The 11,438-nt window shown below is 35.7% G+C and overlaps 1 pseudogene; it reads left to right on the plus strand.

Annotated features, from left to right (window-relative positions):
• Positions 1-10,886: 10,886 nt before the first annotated feature.
• Positions 10,887-11,104, plus strand: LOC113192498 (translation machinery-associated protein 7 pseudogene; annotated as a pseudogene).
• The last annotated feature ends 334 nt before the right edge of the window (positions 11,105-11,438 follow it).

Consider the following 11,438-nt stretch of genomic DNA (forward strand, 5'->3'; position numbering starts at 1 on the left):
CTATTTGTGTGAGGCTGAATTTAAAGATGATGGACTAATTAATCTGGCAGATAGAATATCAAGGAAGAATAGCATTTAGGCAATGATCTGGGTATAGCTGGAAAGTTTTAGCAATATTTTCTGTGAGAACTGCGAGAGAGAAAGCAGTGGAGGAAAAATGTGATAAACTTGCAGTTTGGACATGTAAAATTTGATCCAGGGAAGTTTCATTGCTGAAAAGATTGCCTCCACTAAAGAGCAGTTTAGTACTTTGCACTGAGACAATAGGAAAGAGGCCTTAAGGGTATCTCAGGAATGAGCCAGATGAAACCATGGCAGGCTCAAAGGTATAAATGTGAGAACTTGTTTAAGATACCACGGGGGCACCTCCACTTGCACAGGGTTACCTATAAAGTTGTTTCCCCAGGATTTGTTTCAGCATGTCTCATCACCCAGGAACACAGAGGTTGCTACAGCTGTGGTCCAAGGAGGGCTGGCTAATATGTCAGTTAGCAGCAGACCTTAGTGTTGCCCACATGGTGCTGGTTCTCTAGGAATGCAGCTGCAGGAGTTAAGGGGTCATGAAGCCTTCTACAGAAACTTCAAAGGAAAACCTGGGAAATTAGGCAATGTGTAGCAAAATCTGAATCCCAACAGGCTGTTCCTTAGTGTAGATAACTAGATAGAAATTAGCAAGAGGATGGCATTGGAAAAATAGGACTCCATTTGGAGTGACTAAATACCACTGCACCTTGAATGACAGAAAAACCCCACCCGTGAACCACAAAACCTCCACTCTTGTGCATTTTGCTTAGGTACTGATGACAAAAAAAATTTAAGAATGTTTTTTATTAGTAGCCAAATGCAGTGGCACATGCCTGTAATCCCAGCAACATGCGAGGCTGAGACAGTAGGATTGCAAGTTTGAGGCCAACTTCAGCAACTTAGCAAGGCTCTAAGCAACTCAGCAAGACCCTGTTGCAAAATAAAAATAAAAATGGTGAAGATGTAGCTCAGTGTTAAGTATTTTTTGGTTCAGTCTCCAGTACAAAGAAAATTTTTATTAATTTACATATGATATCTGGGTTCATTTTGATATAATTATATAATGATGGAATATAATTTTCTCTAATTCAGTCCCCAGAATTTCCCCTTTCCCTTTCCTCCTCCCTGCCCCTATTCCTTTTCATCTATTTACTGGTCTTCTTTATATTTATTTGTAGTTTTTTTTTTAAATTAGTGTTTATATATATATATGTATGTGTGTGTGTGTATATACATACATATATATGAAATTTAATGTGATATATTCATATATGTGCATAGGATGGTTCAGTCACTTTCAGTCCACTATTTCTGCTTTTTCCAATCCTTCTTCCTACCCCCTTAATTCCCTTCCTCTACAATTTCTCTTCTATTTTCATAAGATTCCCCCCCTCCATGCTTTTCTGCCTTATTTTGATCTATCTTCCATATATGATAGAAAACATTCAACCCTTGACTTTTTGAGTCTCACTAATTTCACGAAGCATGAAGTTCTCCAGTTCATCCATTCACCAGCAAATGCCATAATTTCGTTCTTTTCTGTGGCTGAGTAAAACTCCGTGTGTGTGTGTGTGTGTGTGTGTGTGTGTGTGTTGTGTATATCACATTTTATTTATCCATTCATCTGTTTACAGGCATCTGGAGTGGTTCATAACTTGGGTATTGTGAATTGTGCTGTTAAAAAAAATGGTTCTGGATGTATTCCTATAGTATGCTGAATTTAGATCTTTTACATATATGCCAAGGTGTGAATAGCTAATAGCTGGGTCTTCTGGTGATTCTATTCTAGTTTTTTCAGTAATCTCCATACTTCTTTCCAGAGGGATTGTACTAAATTGTAGCCCCACCAAAAATGTATGAGTATATCTTTTCCCCACATCCTTACCAGCATTTATTATTATTTGTATTCTTGATAATTGCCAGTCTGCCTGGACTGAGATGAAATCTCAATGTAGTTTTGATTTCCATTTCTGTGATAGCTAAGGATGTTGAATATTTTTTCATGTATTTATTAGCTGTTTGTATTTCTTTTGAGAGGAATGTGTTTAGTTCTTTTGCCAATTTATTAATCAGGTTATCTCTTGTTGTTTTTGTGGTTGTTTTGGTGTTAAATTTTTTGAGTTCTTTACATATTCTGGATATCAATCCTCTGTCAGAGGAGCAGGTCCCATTCTGTAGGCTCTTTCTTCATGCTCTTTACTTTTCTCTCTGCTGTGGAAGAGCTTTTTAATTTGATGTCATCCCACGTATTAATTCTTGGTTTTATTTTTTGCACTTATTAAGGAAGTTTGTGCCTGTGCCCATAAGTTAGAGTGTTGATCTTATGTTTTCTTCTAGAAATAGCAAGGTTTCTGTTCTAATTCCTAGGTCTTTGATCCACTTTGACTTGATATTTGTGCAGGGTAAAAGATAGGAATCTAGCTTCATTTTTCTACATATGGATATTCAGTTTTCCTAATACCATTTGTTAAAGAGGCTGACTTTTCTCCAACATAAGTTTTTGGCACCTCTGTCAAGTATCAGATGACTGTAAGTATGTGGATTTGTCTTTGTGTCTTCTGTTCTATGCCATTGGTCTCTATGTTTGTTTTGGTGCCAATATGCTGTTTTTGTTACTATAGCTCTATAGTATAAATTGAAGTCTGCTATTGTGATGCCTCCAGCACATTGCTCTTCTTGTTCAGGACTACTTTGGGTATTCTTGTTTTCTTATTCTTCAAAATTAATTTTTGAACTGTTTTTTTCTAGTTCTGTGAAGAATGCCTTTAGAATTTCAATAATAACTTTGAATCAGTATAATAATTTGATAGTATGGCCAGTTTGATAATATTCTGCCTATTCAAGAACATAGAATGTCTTTCCATTTTCTATGATCTTCAATTTTCTTCTTCAGTGTTCTACAGTTTCATTGTGGAAGTTTTCACCTCCTTGCTTAGGTTTATTCCCAAGTATTTTATTTTACTCTTTGGGTCTATTGTAAATGGGATAGTTTTCCTGATTTCTTTTATGGAAAATTCATTATTGGAGTATTGGAAAGTGATTGATTTAAATAAGTTTGCCTTGTATACTGCTATTTGCTAAATTTGCTTATCAGTTCTAGACGTCTTCTGGTAGAGATTTTTGGGTATTCTAAATATAGGTTCAGGTCATCAGCAGAGATAATTTGACCACTTCTATTGCTGTTTGTATCCCTTTAATTTCTTTCTCTTGCTTTGTTGCTCTGGATAGAGTTTCAAGGACTATGTTAAATAGGAGTGGTAAGAGTGGGCATCCTTATATTGTTCCTGATTTTAGAGGAAATATTTTCAGGTTTTTTCTATTCAGTATAATTTTGGCCTTGTGTTTGTTGTACATAGCCTTTACAATATTAAGGTAAGTTCCTTCTATCCCTAGTTTCTCTAGTGTTTTAAACATGAATAGGTACTAGACTGGACCGTGTCCAATGCTTTTGCTGATCTATTGAGATAATCAAGTAATTCTTGTCCTTAACTTATGTGGTGAATGACTTTTATTGATTTCTGTATGTTGAAGCAACCTTGCATCCCTGGGAATGAAACCCACTTGATCATGGTGCACTACTTACTTGATGTGTTTTTTTTTTTGAAGTGCTTTACCACTGAGACATAACCCCAGCCCTCTTGATGTGATTTTACTCTGGTTTGCCAATATTTTAAAGGACTTTTGCATCTATATTCATCAGGGATATTTTTCTAAAGTTTTCTTTCCTTGATGTGTCTGTCTAGTTTTGGTATTGGGGTGATACCAGAGTCATAGAATAAATTTGGCAGTGTTTACTCATTTTCTAATCCATGGACTAATTTGAGGACAATTGGCATTAGTCCTTCTTTAAAGGTCTGTTAGAACCCAGCTGAGAATCCATCTGGTCCTGGGTTTTGTTGGAAATTTTAAAATGCTGCTTCAATTTCATTACTTGATATTGATCTAAGTTTTTTAAATCCTCACAGTTCAATTTGTATAGGTCTAGAAATATGCCAATATCTTTAAGATTTTCTATTAAATTTTCCAAATAGTTTCTAATGATCCTTTGGATTTCAGAAATGTATGTGGTGATATCTACTTTTTTCTCTGTAAATTTTTGGATTTGGGTCTTCTCTTTCTTTTGGTTAGTTTGGCAGAGAGTTTATCAATCTTGTTTATCTTTTTCAAAGAACCAGTTTTTTTTGTACCAGGGATTGAACCCAGAGGCACTTAACCACTGAACCATATCCTCAGATCTTTCTATTTTTAAATTTTGAGACAGGGTCTCACTAGGTTGCTTACAGTCTTGCTAAGTTGCAGAGACTGACTTCAAACCTTCAATCCTCCTACCTCAGCCTCCCAAGCCACTAGGATTACAGGCAATCCTTCACATTGTTTATTTATTCTCAACTTCATTAATTTTGGCTCTGATCTTAATTATTTCCTGTCTTCTGCTGATTTTGGAATTAGTTTATTCTTTTTATCCCCTATGGGCTTTGAGATATAACATTATATTATTTGTTTGATATCTTTATATTTATTTTCTCTATTTTTTAAATGTAAGAACTCAGTTCTTCTTAGAACTGCCTTCATTCTATCCCAGTGATTTTATAGTTGGTTTATGGAGCCACATTAAACATATTTATGTTGTCCTGTGGATCCACATTAAATGTACTTAAGAATATACATATACCTATTCCAGTCCAGATACCTTATTCAGTTTCTTTTTATTGATTTTTTTAAAAATAAATAACAGTGGAATGCATTACAATTCTTATTACACATATACAGCACAATTTTTCATATCTCTGGTTGTATATAAAGTGTGTTGACACCAATTTGTGTCTTCATACATGTACTTTGGATAATAATGATCATCACATTCCACCATCTTTCTAAACCCATGTCCCCTCCCTTCCCCTCCAACCCCTCTGCCCTATCTAGAGTTTGTCTGTTCCTCTCATGCTCCCCCTCCCTACCCCACTATGGATCAGCCTCCTTATATCAGAGAAAACATTCGGCATTTGTTTTTTTTTTTAGGATTGGCTAACTTCACATAGAAGGAAGTCTCCAAAAAGTTCTATACAGCAAGTGAAAGAAAAATAATGGTTCATTATCATTCCTCAATGGTAATACTGAAATTGGTGGTGTCTTCCAGAAGAGTTCAGCTGTTTACAACCAGAGTTTAGTTTGAAAGAGATATATGTAGGATATGTTTTGTGCTGAAAGAGAATAATCCATGCGGTTCATAAGTACTATGCACATGTTCCTGAAGAATTTTTCTCAGAAAGACCTAGATCAAGCATGACTGATCTTAAACATTTTGCTTAGGTAGTTACTACTGGCTACCTCCCTTTACAAATTTCTGAGAGTGAAGTCAGGCAGGTGGCACACACCTGTAATCTCAGTGACTCAGGAGTCTGAGGCAAGAGAATCACAAGTTCAAAGACAGCCTCAGCAATTTAGTGAAGCCCTAAGCAATTTAACAAGACCCTCTCTCAAAATAAAAAAATAAAAAAGGGTTGGGCATATGGCTCAGTGGTTGAGTGGCCTGAGTTCAATCCCTGGTGACAAAACACACACACACACACACACACACACACACACACACACAGCAAAACCCAAAAACTCTGAGAGATTTCTATCTTATACCACATTCTGTAACTCCAGTCCAATGGTAGGTGGATATATATGTGGCAAAGCAGATATTCCCTCTTGTACTAGTCACAATGTATTTGGATACTTTTTTAATGTGTATATTATGGTTTGGATGTGAGGTTATCCCCAAAAGTTCATTTGTGACATAATACAAGAAAGTTTAGAGGAGAAATGATTGGGTTATAAGATTCTTGAACCAATCAGTGAATTAATCCCATGTTGGGATTTACTGTGTGGTAACTGAAGGTAGGTAGGGTGTGGATGGAGGAGTTGGGTCCCTGGGGGCATGCCTTTGGGGTTTATATTTTGTATCTGGCAAGTGAATTCTCTCTGCTTCCTGATCATCATTGGAGCTGCTTCTCTCCACCCACACTCTTCTGCTATGATGTTCATCGTCACCTTGAGCCCCAAGGAATGAAGCCAGTTATGTTGCCTGAGACTCCTGAAACCATGAGCCCCCAAATAAGCTTTTGCTCCTCTAAAATTTTTCTTGTTGGGTATTTTAGTCACAGAAGCATAAAAGCTGATGGAAAGAATGTTTGTAAATGACAAACTTAGATATTGATAAATAACAATCCAAGGAGAAGTACTTTGAGCCATTATAAAGTGATTAGAATCACTTAATTATAGGATATTCATTATTTGGTAATTCAATCTCATCCACACATTTACACTGAGTAACATGTTTCCAAAATAAAATATTTAGAAGATGTAAGTCAACTGATAAGTTCATATTAAAGTACACATGGTAGAAATCAGTCACCTTAGAGTCCATCTGACAGGTGAAGACAAACCCTCTCCAAGTGAAGACAACAGATTTATCAAATCACAAATACAATGAAATTAATTTAATTGAGTTTTAAGTTCATAAATTGAGTTCATGGAGCAATATCTTTTTTAAAAAAAATTTTAAATTCAACTGAAGTTTATTTTGTTAATTTTTACCTAGCATTTCTTCATACTAAACATAATTTTAAATATATCTAATGACTTTTATCAAGTCAAAAAAATCAATCTTGTCTTTCTGAAGCCCTGAATTTATATAAAGTAGGGTCAGTCTCACTAGCCAGTTTGCAAATGGAATAGTCCTTTCAGATGAGTCTTAATATTCACATACCTACTTTCTGTTTAGCTATTTCGTACTACTGCTCACTGAAATTTATTAAAATCCAAGTGTTACTGTTGATCTAGGCTCCCTCCTTCATCAAAATTAGCCCTTGAATTGTCTGTTACCACCACAGGGGAGTCTTGGGTTTACAGCAGGATCAGGAGAAATTTCTATGGGAGTCAGATTGTACAGTTGTATGTTGTTCGACCCAAAAGGAAGGAAAAATAGACCAGACTAGAGCTTTTACAGTAATAAAAGAGGGAAAACTCAGAACTGTGAGCTACACTAAAATAAACAGTTCCTCTGTTGCTATGGCTTTATAATTTATCAAACAACATCTAGAAAAACAGCAACATGTTACAAAAATGTTTAGAATTTTTTTAAAAAAAATTAGTCACAAGAAAGATTTTGTTGCATTGCTCAGACCAATGATTTATGTTATCTTTATGCTTTTAGAGATTATCCTTAAAGTTGGTAAGCCTTCTTATATGATTTTGAGTTCTAATATAAGTGTTTTCCCCTTTCTCTGTGATCATGACTAAAGCCAGTGGAGCATGATGGATACAGTCATGCATGAAAATTAAGGAATCAAGAGACTGTGAGTCTCCACCCTGATAATACCGAAGAGTTCTGCCAGCATTTAGATTTTCTCATCTAGTTTTTAGAGAAGTTTTTCAACTACCAGGGTATTCCTTTAAAGGCTCAAATGTTAATCATACATACAAATTGGAGAGTCCTGCTAAGTAAGTTAAACAGCTTGTTCCAAGTACAATTTCAGAGGGCATGCGATTCATTCAAAGGAACTGAAGTATCTAAAACCTGGCTAGGTGATAGAGATGTAATGGTCAATGAAACAGAATTCCTGGCTCACAAGTCATTAAGACTATTTGGAGAGACAAAGTATGCACCTAGTTTTAATGCAGCATGATAATTACTAAAATAGTGATGAGAATAAAGGCACTGGGAATCTTCTTAGGATTGCCTATAGATGAGCTATATGGGATTCATCTCCCCTCACTGAAAGGGACTACACCTGATCTTAACTTCTTCCAAGGCCTTTTGGTACTTGAGAAACTGGCATTACCAGCAACTCCAAGGAAAACTTACATTATGTTCATAATAAATGGTGTCAAAACTTGGGCTCTTTTGGCAACATTGCTCTGTCACTTGCTCTATGTAAATGGGGAGCAACATTGATCTAGTTCCATCTCCTGGAACATAGACTCTAAGTGTCCAACTATATCTAACCAATGTACAGCTGTCCCCAAGATATTAGTAGAAAAGAGAACTGTGTATATAGTCCCAGTGTCCACTTGAGCACATTTGCAGATGCTATGGGAACATGTAGAAGAGGGCTTGATTATGTTGAGATCACAGAATGCTTCACAGAGGCAGTGGTATTTAAACTAAAAATATCAGGATGAAGAAAGGTTAATTTAATGAGGAAGAGGGAAGGCAAGGTGAGAAAAATTCCAAATAGAAAGGCTCAGAGGCTTGGAAATTGGCAAAAGTTAGTGTGATAGGAAAATGAGACTAGTTCAGTCATGTCAAAACATCCCAGGAAGGAAAAAAATGGAGAAAAATGTAATAATTAAGCACAGAATAAACATGAATGGTAATATGGGTGGGTCTAGAATATATACCCTGTCATGTCTACAGAGTTGCTGTGTGGCTTTGCACATCTGACATGATGATGTGTCCTCAGTAAAAATGGGTATGATACCTGGGGCATCTGCATCCTGAAGACAAAAGAACTTTATTTCTTAGACTTGTCCAGTAATCAAATCTTCCCCAGGGGCTAGGGCTGTGGTTCAGTGTGGAGCGCTTGCCTGCCATGTGTGAGGCACTGGGTTTGATCCTCAGCACAATAAATAAATAAATAAATAAATAATAAAGTTCCATAAACAACTAAAAAAAATCTTCCCCAGGTATATGTGGACTATTTCTATTTAACACTTAATGAAAGAAGTCAGGGGGAGGGGATGACACTCTGAAATTTTTGTGTCTCCATTTTTAAAAACAGAAAAAAAAAACTGGTAGAATTAACTTTTAAGGAAATATGGGATCTAATAAAATACCTTCAGTGATATGAAAATCATTTTTCAACAACTACAGCTGAATCTTGAGTAAGAACAGCAAGCTCCTGGTGTTTTAACATATTCTAGTTCCATCTTCCGCCTTTCAGCCAGATTAGACTTGAACATAACAGTCTCTATTCTGGGTATACAAGAAAGCAGAATAGACTGCATACACAAAGAATTATCCTGATTTTACCTGTCTAGTGATTCTCTGTAAGACCCATTCAACAGACTTTCCTTTATTTTATCTGTTAGAATTAACCCAGTGCTAAAATCACTAGAACGAATTTGTCAAAGACAATTATAGGCAAATGTTTTAGTCACCACTTCTTGGAGCAATGGAAAATAATTGAAACAGACAGTAGAACAAACAAAAATCTTGGGAAGAAATGCTGAGAAGTTAGCTTTTTTTTTAAGGCAAATTACTGCTTTTTTTTTTTTTTTTTTTTTTTTGGTGCTGGGGCTCAAATCCAGGGCCTTGTGCTTGCGAGGCAAGTACTCTACCGCTGGGCCACAACCCCAGCCCTACATTAAGTCTTTAATTAGCTTCAACATAGACTTCAGCATCTAGAAGACCATGAACACAATACCCAGGGCTGTGTGCATGCCCAGGAGCTACCTGAGAAAGTCCTATGCTCTTACATATGGTTGACCTTGAGGCTATGCAAAGTCACAGCATACACAAAGAATTTCTGTACAAATACTAGAAGATTTTTTTGGTTGCAGGCATTTAACGAAATCTCTGTCCAATCATTAGCTGACTACTAAGTTAATGGATTGGAAGCTTCAGTAGTCACATGTTAGAGTGAATATAGATACTACATAAGTAGTTCAGAAAAGACACAAGTCAAAGGAACAACAAATCCAGGGGAGGGTAGAATATCTGATTCCCAAAGTTGACACAATGCAATGTGTAGCTTTTGCCAAAAAAAAAAATTATGAAACAAAGAAATAAGAAAGCATATCCCATACACAATGAACAACAAGAAAAAAATCAATAAAAATTATTCCAGAGGAAGCCCAGATGTTGGGCTTACTAGATAAGGACTTTAAAAAAACTATTTTAAATATTTCCAAATAGTTAATGGAAACCATGTCTAAAGAACTAAAGGAAAACATGAAAATGGTACTGTGCCAAAAATATCAATAAATAGAAAGTATTTAAAGGAACAGCATAGAAACTCTGGATTTGAAAAGAACAATAATTAGAAAAGAAAAATCAATACAGGGAGGCTGAGACAAGAGGATTGCAAGTTCAAAGCCAATCACAGCAACTTATCAAGGCCTTGTATTTAAATAAAATAGAAAAAAAATGGCTAGAGATATGGTTCGGTGGTTAATCACCCCTGGGTTCAATCCCCAGTACAAAAAAAAAAAAATGACCATAGATCTCAAAGGCAGATTTAAGCATGCAAAAGAAACAACTGGTAAGCTTGAAGACAGATCAATTGAGATTATCTAGATTTAGAAAGAGAAAAAATTGTTTTTAAAAATCAATGGAATCTCAGAGAAATATGGGAAACCATCAAAAACATCAAAATATGCGCAGGAGAAGTCCCAGAAAGAGAGTACAAAGACAAAAGATAAAAACAAATATTTGGAAAACTAGTGACTGAAAATTCCCCAAATATGCTGAAAAACTCACTTAAGAAGTTTAGCAAAACCCAGGAGTGGATAAACTCAGAGACACACATCTAAACACGTTATAATCAAACTATTAAATGTGAAGAGCAAAGAATCTTTAGATTAGCAAGACATAAGTAACTCATCATGTACAAACATTCATCAGTGAGATTAATGGTTCATTTTTCATCAAAAACCATGGAGGCCGAAAGACAGTGGACTGACATATTCAAAGAGCTAAAGGAAAAAATATGTCAACCAAGAATTCCATCTCCAGCAAAAGTATTACTCAAGACATTGCCAAATAAATAGAAACTGAGAGAGTTGAGTCATCACAGGTCTTTCAACAGGAATTCTTTGGACTGAAATGAAAAGACAGTAGAGAGTAACTGAAATCCACATGAAATTTAAAAAAAAATGGTAAAATATTCGACCTCAAAGGTGGCAAGAAAAAATCCCTGAAACAGCTCAAGAAGCAGGCCAGAGATATGGATGAGGAAGATGAGGCTTTTAAGCAGAAACAGAGGAACAGAAGAAACTTGAGGAGCTAAAAGAAAAGGCTACACAGAAGGGCCCCCTGGCCACAGGTGGAATTAAGAAATCTGGCAAAAAGGAAGCTGTTCCTTGTGCCTGAGATGAGGGTGACTTTGATTCCATTCCTATTAAAACACCAGGATCCCTGCTGTAACATCTTTTGTCACCTATAGCTAGAATGAAGTGTTGTCTTGGAGTCTATTGTAAATTTAAGAACAATTTTTTTGAAAAAGCATAGTGGTAAAACAAACTACATAATAAATATAAAAGACACTATGAAAAATTATTTTTTAAACTATTTTTAAAAAATACAATTTAGGGCAGGGGCTTTAGCTCAATTGTAGAGTGCTTGCCTTGCATGCACAAGACCCTGGGTTCAATCCCCAGCACCACACACACACACAAAAAAAAAAAAAAAAAAAAATTAAAACACA

The sequence above is a fragment of the Urocitellus parryii genome, chromosome X (genome assembly GCF_045843805.1).
Source record: "Urocitellus parryii isolate mUroPar1 chromosome X, mUroPar1.hap1, whole genome shotgun sequence".
Lineage (NCBI taxonomy): Eukaryota > Metazoa > Chordata > Mammalia > Rodentia > Sciuridae > Urocitellus > Urocitellus parryii.